This window comes from Aegilops tauschii, chromosome 2 (assembly GCF_002575655.3).
Source record: "Aegilops tauschii subsp. strangulata cultivar AL8/78 chromosome 2, Aet v6.0, whole genome shotgun sequence".
NCBI lineage: Eukaryota > Viridiplantae > Streptophyta > Magnoliopsida > Poales > Poaceae > Aegilops > Aegilops tauschii.
In genome coordinates, this window is record NC_053036.3 from 571,646,884 (window position 1) to 571,664,243 (window position 17,360).

Sequence of the window (17,360 nt, forward strand, 5' to 3'; positions counted from 1 at the left end):
GGGTGATCCTGTGTTTGAGCTTAAACCATTGCCTGATACTCTTAAATATGCTTATCTTGATGAAAAGAAGATATACCTTGTTATTATTAGTGCTAACCTTTCAGAGAAGGAGGAAGAAAAATTATTAAAAACTCTGAAGAAGCACCGTGCTACTACTGGATATACTCTTGATGATCTTAAGGGCATTAGTACCACTCTATGCCAACACAAAATAAATTTGGAGAAAGATGCCAAACCAGTTATTGATCATCAACGACGGCTGAATCCTAAAATGAAAGAAGTGGTAAGAAAGGAAATACTAAAGCTCCTTGAGGCAGGTATAATCTATCCCGTTGCTGATAGTCAGTGGGTAAGTCATGTCCATTGTGTCCCTAAGAAGGGAGGTATTTACTGTCGTTCCTAATGATAAAGATGAATTGATTCCGCAAAGAATTATTACAGGTTATAGGATGGTAATTGATTTCTGCAAATTAAATAAAGATACTAAAAAAGATCATTACCCCTTACCTTTTATTGATCAAATGCTAGAAAGATTATCCAAACATACACATTTTTGCTTCCTAGATGGTTATTCTGGTTTCTCTCAAATACCTGTGTCAGCTGATGATCAAGCTAAGACCACTTTTACTTGCCCTTTCGGTACTTTTGCTTATAGATGTATGCCTTTTGGTTCATGTAATGCACCTTCTACCTTTCAAAGATGCATGATGGCTATATTCTCTGATTTTTGTGAAAAGATTTGCGAGGTTTTCATGGACGACTTCTCCGTCTATGGATCCTCTTTTGATGATTGCTTGAGCAACCTTGATCGAGTTTTGTAGAGATGTGAAGAAACTAATCTTGTCTTGAACTGGGAAAAGTGCCAGTTTATGGTTAATGAAGGCACTGTCTTGGGGCATAAAATTTCTGAAAGAGGTATTGAAGTTGATAAAGCTAAAGTTGATGCTATTGAAAAGATGCCATGTCCCAAGGACATCAAAGGTATAAGAAGTTTCCTTGGTCACGCTGGATTTTATAGGAGGTTCATTAAGGACTTCTCAAAAATTTCTCGGCCTATGACTAATCAATTACAAAAAGATATACCATTTGTCTTTGATGATGATTGTGTAGAAGCATTTGAAATACTTAAGAAAGCGTTGATTTTTGCACCTATTGTTCAGCCACCTGATTGGAATTTACCCTTTGAAATCATGTGTGATGCTAGCGATTATGCTGTAGGTGTTGTTCTAGGGCAAAGAGTTGATAAGAAATTAAATGTTATTCAATATGCTAGTAAAACTCTAGACAATGCCCAGAGAAATTATGCTACTACTGAAAAAGAATTCTTAGCAGTTGTATTTGCTTGTGATAAGTTCAGACCTTATATTGTTGATTCTAAAGTAACTATTCACACTGATCATGCTGCTGTTAAATATCTTATGGAAAATAAAGATGCTAAACCTAGACTTATTAGATGGGTTCTCTTGCTACAAGAATTTTATTTGCATATTATTGATATAAAGGGAGCTGAGAACCCCGTTGCAGACAACTTGTCTAGGTTAGAAAATGTTCTTGATGACCCACTACCTATTGATGATAGCTTTCCTGATGAACAATTAAATGTCATAAATGCTTCTCGTACTGCTCCACGGTATGCTGATTATGCTAATTACATTGTTGCTAAATTCATACCACCTAGTTTCACATACCAGCAAAAGAAAAGGTTTTTCTATGATTTGAGACATTACTTCTGGGATGACCCACATCTTCATAAAGGAGTAGATGGTGTTATTAGACGTCGTGTGCCTGAGCATAAACAGGAACAGATCCTACGCAAGTGCCACTCCGAGGCTTATGGAGGACACCACGCTGGGGATAGAACTGCACATAAGGTATTGCAATCCGGTTTTTATTGGCCTACTCTCTTCAAGGATGCCCGTAAGTTTGTCTTATCTTGTGATGAATGATAAAGAATTGGTAATATCAGTAGACGCCAAGAAATGCCTATGAATAATTCACTTGTTACTGAACCATTCGATGTTTGGGGATTTGATTATATGGGGCCGTTTCCTGCCTCTAATGGGTATACACATATTTAGTTGTTGTTGATTACGTTACTAAGTGGGTAGAAGCTATTCCAACTAGTAGTGTTGATCATAACACTTCTATTTAGATGCTTAAAGAAGTTATTTTTCCAATGTTTGGAGTCCCTAGATATTTAATGACTGATGGTGGTTCACATTTTATTCATGGTGCCTTTCGTAAAATGCATGCTAAGTATGATGTTAATCATAGAATTCCATCTCCCTATCACCCGCAGTCTAGTGGTCAAGTAGAATTGAGCAATAGGGAGCTTAAATTAATTTTGCAAAAGACTGTTAATAGATCTAGAAAGAATTGGTCCAAGAAACTTGATGATGCATTATGGGCCTATAGAACTGCATATAAAAATCCTATGGGTATGTCTCCGTATAAAATTGTTTATGGAAAAGCATGTCACTTACCTCTCGAACTAGAACATAAGGCATATTGGGCTATTAAAGAGCTCAATTATGACTTTAAACTTGCCGGTGAGAAGAGGTTATTTGATATTAGCTCACTTGATGAATGGAGAACCCAAGCCTATGAGAATGCCAAGTTGTTTAAAGAAAAAGTTAAAAGATGGCATGACAAAAGGATACAAAAGCGTGAGTTTAATGTAGGTGATTATGTACTGCTATACAACTCTCGTTTAAGATTTTTTGCAGGAAAACTTCTCTCCAAATGGGAAGATCCTTACGTTATCGAGGAGGTCTATCGTTCCGGTGCCATAAAAATGAACAACTTTGAAGGCACAAATCCGAAGGTGGTGAATGGTCAAAGAATCAAACATTATATCTCAGGTAATCCCATAAATGTTGAAACCAATGTTATTGAAACCGTAACCCCGGAGGAATACATAAGGGACACTTTCTAGAACGTTTCAGACTCCGAAAAGGAATAGGTATGTGGTACGGTAAGTAAACCGACTCCAAAATAGTTCTAATGGCAATTTTTGTCCGTTTTGGAATATTTAGAAAAATAGAAAAATAGAAAAATAATAAGCAGTCCGGGAAGGACACGAGGGCTCCACGAGGGTGGAGGGCGCGCCCTACCCCCTGGGCGTGCCCCCCTGCCTCGTGGGCACCTCGTGCGCTCCCCGGACTCCGTTTTCTTGCACGTTACGTATTTTAGTCGGTAAAAATTCATTATATAATCTCCTGGAGGTTTTGACCACCGTATCACGCAAATATCCTCTGTTTTTGTTTTGAGCTGTTGCTGTTGCAGATTATAGCAAGATGTCTTCTCAAGAGTCAGTCGGGGAGAGCTGGGTGTCTCATTCGGCATCAAGATCAAGGACAAATAGCGATGCTGACCACTTTGGGCCAGCAACGGAGGAAGAGATGGAGGCTGATTTGAAGAGGATAGATGCCACGGAGGAGGATCAAGAAGTCACTTCTCGCTTCCGAGCTGGATTCACGATGGGGGAACTATAGAGCTCGGCTATTCCAAACTCGGTTATCCCTTCCGATGTTAGATTTCTTTCTTACGAGAATATGAAAAAGAGTGTTACCTATTCCCCCGCAACTATGCAACATCCATGGGTGCAAGGAGCTTTAACCGTTACGGGTAAGCTCCGTAAGGAGATAATGGATCTCAAGCAGCAACTCAATAAGCTTGAGGAAGAGAATCGTATCCTGAGGAGTATCATCGCCAAGAATATCACACCATCACCTCCAAAGAAAGAGACATAATCATATGGGTATGGGCACTCCCCTTGGCAACTGCCAAGCTTGGGCGAGGTGCCCTGGTATCGTATCACCAACACACTCCTATCCTTACCATTTTTCTTCGTTCGATCCTTTTAGTAATGTCTTGATCTAGTAGAATAAAGTTTTTGGTATGATCTAGTTTTGAGTTTTCCTTTATGATTCCGCTATGTAATCGAGTCCGTGAGCTATATAATAAAGATTAGTGTTGAGTCAAGGGCTTGATTATTTTGCCATGATCTTGAGTAAATAAAAGAAAAGAGAAAATAATAAAAAGAAACAAAGAGATCATATTAATCTTATGAATAGTAATGACTTCACATAGAAAGAGTATGATGATTAAAAATTGTTGAGAGTTGACAAACATAGCTTTGGTCATCGTTGCAATTAATATGAAGTAATACAGAAAGAGAGGTTTCACATATAAATATACTATCTTGGACATCTTTTATGATTGTGAGCACTCATTAAAATATGACATGCTAAAGAGTTGATGTTGGACGAGGAAGACAACGTAATGGGTTATGTTTTCTTATATCTGAAATAAAGTATATTGTTATGGATCATCCAACATGTTGAGCTTGCCTTTCCCCCTCATGCTAGCCAAATTATTTGCACCAAGTAGAGATACTACTTGTGCTTCCAAAAACCCTTAAACCCAGTTTTGCCATGAGAGTCCACCATATCTACCTATGGATTGAGTAAGATCCTTCAAGTAATTTGTCATCGGTCCATGCAATAAAAATTGCTATCTAAATATGCATGATTGATTAGTGTGGAGGAAATAATATTTATACGATCTTGTGATGCGGAAGAAATCAAACCGACGGACTGCATAATAAAGGTCCATATCACAAGTGGCAATATAAAGTGACGTTCTTTCGCATTAAGATTTTGTGCATCCAACCCTGGAAGCGCATGACAACCTCTGCTTCCCTCTGCGAAGGGTCTATCTTTTACTTTTATCTCTTACCCTTATGCAAGAGTCATGGTGATCTTCACCTTTCCTTTTTATATTTTATCCTTTGGCAAGCACAGTGTGTTGGAAAGATCCAGACATATATATCTAATTGGATGTAAGTTAACATGAACTATTATTGTTGACATTACCCTTGAGGTAAAAGGTTGGGAGGCGAAACTATAAGCCCCTATCTTTCTCTATGTCCGATTAAAATTCCGTAACCACAAGTATTGCGTGAGTGTTAGCAATTGTGAAAGACTAAATGATAGTTGAGTATGTGGACTTGCTAACAAGCTCTGACATAGACTCTTTCTGATGTTATGATAAATTGCAATTGCTTCAATGACTGAGATTATAGTTTGTTAGTTCTCAATAAAGTTTCTGATTCATACTTTGCATTGTGAATAGATTATTACTTGAGCATAAGAAATCATATGACATTATCCATATATGTTGTTGTTATGAGAATAATCATGATGCCCTCATGTCCGTATTTTATTTTATCGACACCGCTACCTCTAAACATGTGGACATATTTATCGTTATCGGCTTCCGCTTGAGGACAAGCGAGGTCTAAGCTTGGGGGAGTTGATGCATCCATTTTGCATCATGCTTTTATATCGATATTTATTGCATTATGGGCTGTTATTACACATTATGTCACAATACTTATGCCTATTCTCTCTCATTTTACAAAGTTTACATAAGGAGGGAGAATGCCAGCAGCTGGAATTCTGGGCTGGAAAAGGAGCAAATATTAGAGACCTATTCTGCACAACTCCAAAAGTCCTGAAACTCCATGGAAGTTATTTTTGGAAATAACAAAAAATACTGAGCGGAAGAAATACCAGAGGGGTCCCATACCCTGTCCAAGAGGGTGGGGATGCGCCCTACCCCCTGGGCGCGCCCCCTGCCTCGTGGGCCCCCTCTTGGCCCTCCGGTGCCCATCTTCTGCTATATGAAGTCTTTCATCCGAAGAAAAATCATAAGCAAGCTTTCGGGACGAGACTCCGCCGCCACGAGGCGGAACCTTGGCGGAACCAATCTAGGGCCCCGGTGGAGCTGTTTTGCCGGCGACACTTCCCTCCGGGAGGGGGAAATCATCGCCATCATCATCACCAACGCTCCTCTCATCGGGAGGGGGGCAATCTCCATCAACATCTTCACCAGCACCATCTCCTCTCAAACCCTAGTTCATCTCTTGTATCCAATTCTTGTCTCTAAGTCTGGGATTGGTACCTGTAGGTTGCTAGTAGTGTTGATTACTCCTTGTAGTTGATGCTAGTTGGTTTATTTGGTGGAAGATCATATGTTCAGATCCTATATGCATATTAATACTCCTCTGATTATGAACATGAATATGCTTTGTGAGTAGTTACGTTTGTTCCTGAGGACATGGGAGAAGTCTTGCTATTAGTAGTCATGTGAATTTGGTATTCGTTCGATATTTTGATGAGATGTATGTTGTCTATCCTCTAGTGGTGTTATGTGAACGTCGACTACATGACACTTCACCATTATTTGGGCCTAGAGGAAGGCATTGGGAAGTAATAAGTAGATGCTGGATTGCTAGAGTGATAGAAGCTTAAACCCTAGTTTATGCGTTGCTTCGTAAGGGGCTGATTTGGATCCATATGTTTCATGCTATGGTTAGGTTTACCTTAATACTTCTTTTGTAGTTGCGGATGCTTGCAATAGGAGTTAATCATAAGTGGGATGTTTGTCCAAGTAAGGGCAGCACCCAAGCGCCGGTCCACCCATGTATCAAAGTACCGAATGCGAATCATATGAACGTGATGAAAACTAGCTTGACGATAATTCCCATGTGTCCTCGGGAGCGCTTTTCTCTATATAAGAGTTTGTCCAGGCTTGTCCTTTGCTACAAAAAGGATTGGGCCACCTTGCTGCACTTTATTTACTTTTGTTAGTTGTTGCTCGTTACAAACTATCCTATCACAAAAATATTTGTTACCTATAATTTCAGTGCTTGCAGAGAATACCTTGGTGAAAACCGCTTATCATTTCCTTCTGCTCCTCGTTGGGTTCGACACTCTTACTTATCGAAAGGACTACGATAGATCCCCTATACTTGTGGGTCATCAGTCAGCTTCTCCCATGGTACGCGCATTCTAGACTGAGGCCTCGTGCATGTCGGTGTAGCGCTGAATGTTAGCTGATAGACGTTGTTAATCTCACTGTTTGCCGAAGTAGTTTACAGTCAATATGCTCTGCTTAAGAAGCTTCCTTGCCCTGTTCTGCACTCAATCTGCTTAGCTGAGATGGCATGCCAAGGCCAATTGGTTGCTAAAATATCTTGCCATATATTTATTGTGACGTAGATTGCCATGGTCTAGTAGCCAATCTGTTAGGTGAAATAGCTCTACACCGTTTTATACTCGATCTTTGTTGTTGCGATGGCCTTCGATAGTTCGATGGCTGTGTGCTCGGCCTCATTGACTGTTGAAACAGCCTGCCATAATTTAGCACTCAAATATGTTTGCTGAATTAGCTTTACATATATTTCGTTACTTAGATCTGCTCATCCAAATATCTTGCCATAGCTTTAGACATCGACCTAGGTATTTTCTTCTCGACTTCATAAAAAAGCATATATGTTTTTCCTGTAATATCTAGTAGAAGAACTAATTTGTATGTCTAACAGATGGACAGGACTTGGATAACTTCTGCTCGAAGATTCTCCGCTGCATATGTCGAGGGGGTTGAAAACTTCATGAACTTTATCAGAGCTGAGTACAGTGGTCCGAAATCAGATGTGCTCTGCCCGTGTAGCAGTTGTATGAATTCAGTTATAAGACCCCAGTCAACTGTGCAAAATCATCTACACTTGTATGGGATGTCGGTCACATATACTAGGTGGGTTCATCATGGTGAAGCTGTGAACGTCAATGTTATTGACTACGTGGAAGCAGCAGATCACCATCTTGATCTGCCTGATGCTCAGGTGGAAGAGGAGGAGGAGGATGAGGTGGTGGCGGAGCCAATGAGTTTGACCAACATTGAAACAATGCTACGAAATGCTCGTGCATTCCGTGAACTTTCACCTGCAGAAGAAAAATTGTGGGCCCGCATGTTGGATCAATGCAACGTGGCTGTCACCCCAGGAAATAAGCTATCAGTATTCTCAGCTATGGTCACCTTTCTTTAGGTGAAGACATCTGAGCGGATGACCAACAAATCATTCGATGCGATGTTGGCTGCTTTCCGCAAAGCTTTCTCACATGCGTCTGAGTTGCCACACACCTACAGTAAAATGAAGAATTTCCTTCGTGCAGTTGGAATTGGATATGATATGATCCACGTTTGTAAGAATAATTGTGAAGTATTATGCCAACTTAAGTGAATGCCCGAAATGCAAATCATCAAGATGGAAAGATGGCGATGCTGTGAAGAGGATTCCTCATAATGTTCTGAGACACTTTCCAATTACACCAAGATTGCAGAGGTTGTTTCATGATGCTGAAACAAGAGAGGATGTACTGTGGCATTCTAGGAACCAGGATTTCAGATATCAGAATGTAATGAGCCATCCATCACATGGTAGTGAGTGGAAAAGCTTCAATCAGAAGCACGAAAAGTTTGCTGCTGACCCGAGAAACATTAGACTTGGCTTAGCTTCAGATGGATTTAACCCATTTGGCCACCAGAGCGCCACATATAGCATGTGGCCAGTGCTTGTTATCCCTTACAACATGCCTCCAAATATCTGCACCAAAGAATCAAACTACATGATGGCCTTCCAGGTCCAAAAAGTTCTGGAAAGGATTTTGATTTGTTCATGGAGCCTCTTGTGGAGGAACTTCAACAGCTATGGAGGGGTGTTCTCACTCGAGACCTATATAGCAGCCCACCAGCTGATTTCTTTCTGCGTGTTGTTATAATTTGGTGCATCCATGATTATCCGGCTTTGGGCACTATGTCAAGGCGAACGACACATGGTTACAATGCATGTGTTCGCTGTGACAGGAATCTGCTGTCATACGCAATACTTAGCAAGATCTGTTACATTGGACACCGCCGTTTCCTTGCCAAGGACAAGCCGCATCCTAGAAAATATTGAAGACATGTGTTCAATGCAAAGCATGAAAACCGTGATGCGCCAAAGAGGCTCACCGCCGATGAGTTACAAGTGGAATTAGAGAAGGTCAGGCATATTACACCAGGAAACCATCCTGATAATGGTAGCGGGAAAAGGAAGCGTGGCAGGGCAGAAGAGAGATTATTGTTTACCCGCAGGTCCACTTTGTGGGGCTTGGAGTATTGGAAAGATTTGGATCTGCGGCATAATCTTGATGTGATGCACATCGAGAAAAATATATGTGACAGCATTATCGGCACACTTCTTAATATTGAAGGCAAGACGAAAGATACCTTAGAATCTAGGATTGATTTGACACACCTGGGTATCAGAAAGGATTTGCAGGTGCAAGATGAAGGTAAACCACGGGATATGGCACCAGCTGTGTACGTCTTAGACAAGGTAAAAGGAAAAGAATTCTGCAAGGTCCTGTCACGTGTGAGATTCCCACATGGATTTGCTTCCAACCCTGAAAGGAGAGTCAGTGTAGAAGGAGACAAGGTACAAGGGTTGAAAACTCATGACTGCCACATCCTACTTCAAAGGGTTTTACCTGTTATCCTTAGAGGATTGGGCCGCCCTAACTTATACACAGTAGTTGCAGAGTTGGGACAATTCTTCAAGGAACTCTGCAGTAGAAATATCATGATAGATGCTTTGGAGCGTCTTAGAGACAAGATACCGACTATCCTATGCGACCTTGAGAAGATATATCCTCCAGCCTTCTTTGATGTGATGGTGCATTTGGCTGTTCATCTACCTGATGAGGCACTACTTAGAGGTCCAGTATAGTATGGCTGGATATACCCTATTGAAAGGCGGCTAGGCACTTTCAAGGGCCATGTTAGGAACAGAGCTAGACCCAAGGGTTCCATTGCAGAGGCCTACATTGCTACAGAAGCGTTGACATTCTGCTCAAAATACATTGAAACAGCTGATCAGCTTAGCAAAGGCGTGGATGAAGACAATCCTGGGCTCAATGTTTTCGATTATTCTGTTCGAGTTACAGGGAAGAGTCGACAAGAGGACAAACCTAAAGATTTGGACAAAATGGTTTGGTATGTGTTGAATAACTGTCCTGAGATACTACCTTATATCAAGTAAGTGCTAAGTATTGCAGCTTATACATCATAATCTACTAAACTTGCAGCACATTCTTATATATTTAGATGTTTGACGCGATCACTATGTTGTGCGGCATCTACAAAAAGGAGTTACTGCTGCAAAATCCAAGAAACATTGACAAACTGGTTATGGCAGGATTTGCGAAATGGTTCAAGAGCCATGTAAGCTTTTGAATTACACTGTTAGTTTTTTTAATATATTTAGTACATAAGATGATCAGCTTGTCTATTTTCTAACCATAGGTTAAGAAGATGCGGGTGGATGGGCAGGCAGTTGATGATGCCCTTTACTCACTAGCAATGGGTCTTGATACTCGGGTAAGACATTATGAATCTTGCGTTGTTGGAGATGTGCGCTACAACACCCTTGCACGAGACGAAGGCAGGAAGACACAAAACAGTGCCATCATGAGCACGGATACGTATGACAAAGAGACAACTGAAATGTATGCTAACATAACAGACATTGTTCAGTTGCAGTATATCTCCAGTTTCGAGGATCATTGGTGTGTGGTTCTGTTGTCCTATCATTGGTATAACCTATTTTCCAGGGTCGCAAAACCCAGATCTGATGATTATTTCAAATCCATTAATGTCAAGGCGGCGTACCAGACCAATGAGCCTTTTATTTTGGCAAATCAAGCAACACAGGTATTTTTCTTGGAAGACACATTTGCACGTAGCGATGGCTGGAGAGTAGTGCAAAGGTTTGATCAGAGGAATTCGTTTAATGAAGTTGCACAACAAGATGATGCTTACACTGCTCCTGATGTACAAGATAACACAGATGTTCCTAATATCTTTGAGAACCATCATGTCAATGACGCCGGCGAAAAGATTGCCTGTCGTGCTGTGGACATACAAGAGTTGATCAAGAAGAAGCCAACGTTCGAGGACGTTGAGGACGAAGAAGATGACACCGTGGGGAATTACGATTCAGACTGATACACATGGAGAAGATGTTGACGCTGCTGCTGCGGATGATGATTACATTGCTTTTGTCGTATTTGCCTGTCAGAAGACATTTTTTTATCTACTATGTGAAATTGTGTTTGCTATGGCAATTGAAACCTGATGAACATGTTGTTTAGTATTTTCCCATGAGAACATCACTTGTTATGTATGCTGATTGTGTTTGCTGATTGTATGACGACTAAAACATGATGACATTGTTGTTTAGTTGTACTCATATTTGGCTGTGAAACTTGAATTTGATGACATAGTTTGCTGTTGGACTGCAATTTGCTTGACGTCTTCGAATAAGAACAAAGCTGACCCGACAGGTCCTCTACTAATTTATTTATTTATTACCAAAAGGGCCTCTACTATTTATTTATTTATGAGCAAAAGGGGATACCCCCTGATTTCCCTTAATAGAAATCATTAGATGTTCACAACACTACGCCCAGCCTGCTACATAGGTTTCATTCATTACTAGTTTCAGCAAAGTGCTCATGTCATAGCCACTAAATACATCACGAGTGCTACATACACTGCAAATAAAGAGACAATCATCCTACAGAGCACATCGATTTTGCCCATTATCTTCACAAGCTCTTTCATCTCCTCATTGCTGTCAAGGCCGTTCAGCAGCTGTTGCTTGGCCATGATCAGACGAACTGCATCTTTAACCTTCTGCTCTGCGTCTTCCTCTTCTGTCGTTCCTTCAGTTACTTGTCCAACAGCCCAACCTGCTGGTATTGGGATTCCTCGGCTAACCAAATAATCAGCGTAGTTGCCCTCCCCCACATCAGCAACTTCCCAGAAATACAAATCACATGAATCTTCCCTTTTCTCCATGAATCAAATTGGAAGATCATCGACCAAACTATTAAAAAAATCAGCAACTGAAAGCAACAGAACAACACTTAAACATATTATTGCCCCATGATTCGGGCATTTGTAGAAGACTCGGCCAGGGTTGAGGATTGTGGTCGAGACGCGACGGATGACTCTGCGTGATTTGCAGCAGTGGCACCACACAAACGGCAGGGGGTTGCGATGAGCAACCGGCAGCGGTGCGCGTGCCGGCGGGGGTGTGATGAGACCCACAGGCGATGGTACGGGTGGCGACTTGGCGCATATTTGGTTGTTGCCTGCTGAAGAGCAGGTGGACGAGCAGCCAGCGGACATGGTTGCTGCGGCCAGAGCTTCTGATGCTAGGCAGAGTAAGTAGAGAAGAGGAGAAGCCAATGTTGGATATGTCAGTTTCATTACTTGCAGAGTAGCATAGCACCATATATAGTCATAGTCTAGGTTTGGATTCGAACCAGCTACAGGAGCACGTCTCTCTTTTTTCTAAAACTCGGCAACGTCTCTTTACTGGTACACTAGCTTGTTTTGTACGCCTTCTCAAATCTTTGATTCCTCCACCTGACATCTGGGACCCACCGGAAGGGCCTCTGTATTTCACGAAAAAAACGTGCCCCCCGCTGATAGGTCGGACCCACCAACTATCTTCGCACACAAGGAAGTGCCTCCTTATTACGCACAAAAAAATGAATACTCCCCCAGCCAGCTGGAACCCAGCATCGTGGGAGGCTGACTTGTGAGCCTACCAAGTTGACGGGGACGGAAGGCTTTGTCAACTTAGTCAATATGAACGATTCTAGCTCCAGTTACCGTACGATGTTCATCCAACGGCAGTAGTGCTTCTTCAACCTCTGGTCTTCTTGCTCCAGCCGCCCAAACCAGCGTCGGTCGTGCCGCATGCTCCTGCCTCCCATGGCCGGCTGTGATGCCGCGGAGGCCTCACCGCCCCCTACTACTCCCACCGCTCGCCAGGCCATCCCTCTACTCACCCACACCCCCTGTTATTCTGCGGCGACGGCAGCCTCACACCGCAGCCGAACCAGTGAACCCTTGTACTCCTCTCCACGTGGGCATCCACTGCCGTGTCTTCCCCGGCTCCGCGTCGTCCCCTTCCTAGGCCTCGCTGTTGTCCACCACCTTGGTGCTCTCGGCGCGGCGTGGTCAATGTGGTCAACGATCGAGTTCTATCGGAAGAGTATTGTACGTGGAGAGGCTGACAGCTGGGTCCATGGCCGCAGCTGAGTCCACGTCCACAGCCCAGTCTTTTTGTGATTTGCCAAGTAAGTCACTTTGTCAGGCCTGTTGGGCTGCAAATCTTTCAAGACGAGGAGAGCTTCATTCAGCTGGCCGAGAAAATGGCCTATCAGTAATGAGAAATGGGTTGTACATTTTTAAAACACATCAAACCGACAATTAGTTTCAAATTTCTTTTTTTCATTTCGAGATTTTAAATTGCATTGATTTTTATGCGTGGACAATTTGTTGGATTTTATATTTATATACATTTATTTTTAAAATCAGTTTGAATGTGACTTGAAATTTCGAGATTAAAAACAGTTCGGACCGCACCGAAATATGCAAAATTTCGTATAATTTTTTAACCGTGGCCACAATATGGGTTGTAATGCTAACAAAAAGAATATGGGCTCCAAAAAAAACCTTAAGAATTAGCAAATGGGTTGTAATTTATTAGAAATAATGGCAGATGGGCTCTATGATGTTTTCCACAAATTTGAGGCTTTCCTAAAAAAAGGTTGACGCACAAGCAGTGACTGTTGGATGTCCATCCAACGGCCGTCGTGCTTCTTCAATCTCTGCTCTTCCTGCTCCAGCCGCTGAAACAAGCGCTGGCGGGACTGCCTGCTCTCTCCTCCCCGCGGCCGGCTGTGCTGCCGCGCATGCCTCACCGCCCCACCGTACTCCCATTGCTGGCCTAGCCATCCCTCTACTCACCCACACCTGCTGTTATTCTCTGGCAATGGCAGACGAACCAGTAAACCCTCGTACAGTCGTACTCCCCTCCGTGTGGGAAACAACTGCCGAGTCTTCCCTGCCTCCGTGTTGTTCCCTTCCTAGGCCTCGCCGTCGTCCACCGCCCTGATGCTCTCGGCGCGGCCTGGTCAACGTGGTCAAGACCGACATGAATCTGAAGTGGACTGTACGTGGAGAGGCTGACAGCTAGGTCCACGGCCGCACGCAAGGAAATGCCTCCTTATTACGCGCAAAATAATGATTCCTCCACCTGACATCTGGGACCAATCGAAAGGGCCTCTGTATTTCGCAAAAAAAACGTTACCGCTGCTGACAGCTTGGACCCACCAGTTATATCTTCGCACACAAGGAAGTACCTCCTTATTACGCACAAAAAAATGAATACTCCCCCTGCTAGTTGGGACCCAGTATAGTGGCAGGCTGACTTGTGGGCCTACTAAGTTGACAGGGACGGAGGGCTTTGTCAATTTAGTCAATATGCACGATTCTAGCTCCAGTGACCGTACGATCTCCATCCAACGGCCGTAGTGCTTCTTCAACCTCTGGTCTTCTTGCTCCAGCCGCCCAAACCAGCGCCGGTCGTGCCTCGTGCTCCTGCCTCCCGTGGCCGGCTGCGATGCGGCGGAGGCCTCACCGCCCCCTACTACTCCCACTGCTAGCCAGGCCATCCCTCTACTCACCCACACCCCCTGTTATTCTGCGGCGACGGCAGCCTCACACCACAGCGAACCAGTGAACCCTCGTACTCCTCTCCGCGTGGGCATCCACTACCGCGTCTTCCCCAGCTCCACGTCGTCCCCTTCCTAGGCCTCGCCGTCGTCCACCGCCCTGGTGCTCTTGGCGCAGCGTGGTCAACGTGGTCAAGGAACGGCTTCCATCGGACGTGGACTGTACGTGGAGAGGCTGACAGCTGGGTCCACGGCCCCAGCAAGGAAGTGCCTCCTTATTACGCGCAAAATAATGATTCCTCCACCTGACAGCGGGGACCCACTAGACGGGCCACCGTATTTCCGAAAAAACGTTTCCCCTGACTGTTGGAACCCACCAGCTACATCTTCGCACGCAAGGAGGTGCTTTCGGGCAAAAAAACGATTCGCCCCCTGTCAGGACCGGGTTTTCGGGATATTAATTTCCCAGAAAATGGCCCTTGTGCTCACCAGCCCCAGGACTACTGTTAGCTGATGAGGCACCAACTTGTTACAGAAATTCCAAGCAAAGAACAAAATAGGTAGTACAAGACCATGGTGGCCTATGAATACAACATTTGGTTTCTAGTGGTTGATGGCGGAAGGGGTTTGTGGTTCATCTGTGTCTATGGGACTCCATTTCCCACAAGAACAGCTGACCAGGATAACTCCTATCTTCGCGAGGCTACTATCATCATTGCTTAGGGTCCGGGGGCAGTCATCGCAATGCTTCTCTCCATGCGAGAAATCTGGCCAAGACAATAGCCAGGGACAAGCCAGTGAGTACGTTTGAATGTACTCGCAAACATTATGAACACGGGTATAATGTAACCAGGAATAATCATGCTCCAAAAATATTCTATGATCATAACGTCTGTCATGAAATAAACGAAATCCATGATGCACGCCTGTAGGTAAAATATGAATATGCAATACGGGAGTAGGAATAGAATGCACCGATCGAGTGTCTGAAGCGACGCCTCGAAAGGATAATAAAAAAATCGTGCCTCAGTCGGGCGTCTGAGCGACACCACATAAAGGGCTTAGGGATAATAAAAATAACAAGCATGCCACAGTCGGGCGTCTATGCGACACCACATAAAGGGATTATAAATAATAAAAATAACAAGCATGCCACAGTCGGGCGTCTGAGCGACACCTCATAAAGGGCTTATAAGAGAATAATCACAGTGAGTATCCAGGAGGTAGAACCGTCCCAGGGATACTCAATAATTCAAATAATGTAAATGGTTAGTCCACAATAATCATAATCATAATCCTCATATGTCATAGGTCATAAACAATGTTCTGGTTCTACCATTTCTCCTCCGAAGACCGTCGCTAGACCCATCTCAGACTGTAGTCCTTACCCATGGACATGGCTATCCGAATAGATTTAACCTCTGCAGAGGGTGTACTCTTTACTCACGAGTAACGGATTTATTTAGTCCATCGGGACTAATTCCGCCTACGGTCTTTTAATTGAAAACACACCTGACCCGCACACACCAGCTTAACTTACCGGTGTCTGGAATCACCCACGACACCTGTCAAGCAAAACTCTAAGTGGGGAGGCTACAACCTCGACGTAGCATGGGATCAAATTTATATCGCGCGCTCTAAGGGGTGCCCCCCTCTCAGTCCCAACCGGAAACACCCATGCTCCCGGACCAGGTGGCATGCCTACCGGATGCATCCGGTATCTTCCACCATGGCCTCTCTGTACGGTGTGTGCTAGGGCGGGGTTGACAACTTACTGAACCATACCCTACCTACGGCAGGGACAAGTGGTAGTACGAACAAGTATGGGGGTTACTGGAGCAAGACTCGATCTACGGCCGACTCAGTAGGTCCAAGTATTCCCTGTATGATTCGCATAACCAAAGTACTTCAACCAACAGACAGAATCACCGCTCATCATACCTCATCATGCCATACCGGACACACTCGTCTCGACGAGGAACTAGGGACAAGCTCGTGTCTACCCAAGACCACGACTTTCCCGGCTTCCTTCCGGTATGCATGAGAAGCTCATGAGGATGATCACTATCATCAGCATATCCATTTCTAACAGCAAAGAATCTCCATTGTGCACTCATGCGTATGATTTTATCGTCACATAAAACAACATATGCTCCCAGTCAAGGTGGTGTTGTAACCGTATCAACGCCCAAAGATATTATGCCAGAGTTCAGAATGCTTGCCTTCAGGTTGTGGAGAGGAAGTGTGCACTCCAAAACTTTTTGAAAGTTTTCTTCTCCCTCAAATTCCTATTTTGAAAAATATCCAAATAGCATATATTTCAGAAACAGTACAAAAAGTTGCCCTAAATATTTTTGAAATAATTCTTAAAATAAACTAGATGAAATTTGAGGGAGGTAGGAAAAAGAATCAACTCATTTGGAGTTATATTTAAAAAGTTATAGCCAGTCAAAGTTTGGTCAAAGTTCTGTTTTAAAAAATAAAACAGGAAAAGAAAACGTTTCGGAGGGGCTTACGCTCTCTGGGTAGGGGATACGTACTCGAGACTTTTATGCTTTCACTTATCGAGAGTGGACGGGCGCGTGGGTCACTGACAGTGGGTCCAGGGGGCCCACTGGTCCGGTTTGACCAGTCGCTCCTCCCTCCTCTTCCTCTGCCCGAGCGGAGGCGGGGCTCCGGCGATCGCCGTCGACGAACGGCAGCTCCCCACGTGGCCCCGAGGGCAGGGATGGATCCGCCAGTCCAGGGCGGTCCTCCCGGTGGTCGCTAGGCAGGCGAGGACGGAGGGAGTCACCGGCGGCGAGCTCCGCGGCGGACGATGGTTCAGGAGCAAATGGGGCTTCGAGCTACGGTGGTTCTGGGTCGCGTTTGAGAGGCTAGGCGGCTCCGTGAGGTCGAGGGGAAACGGGTGGTGGTGTTGGATGCACGGGGGAGGGCCTG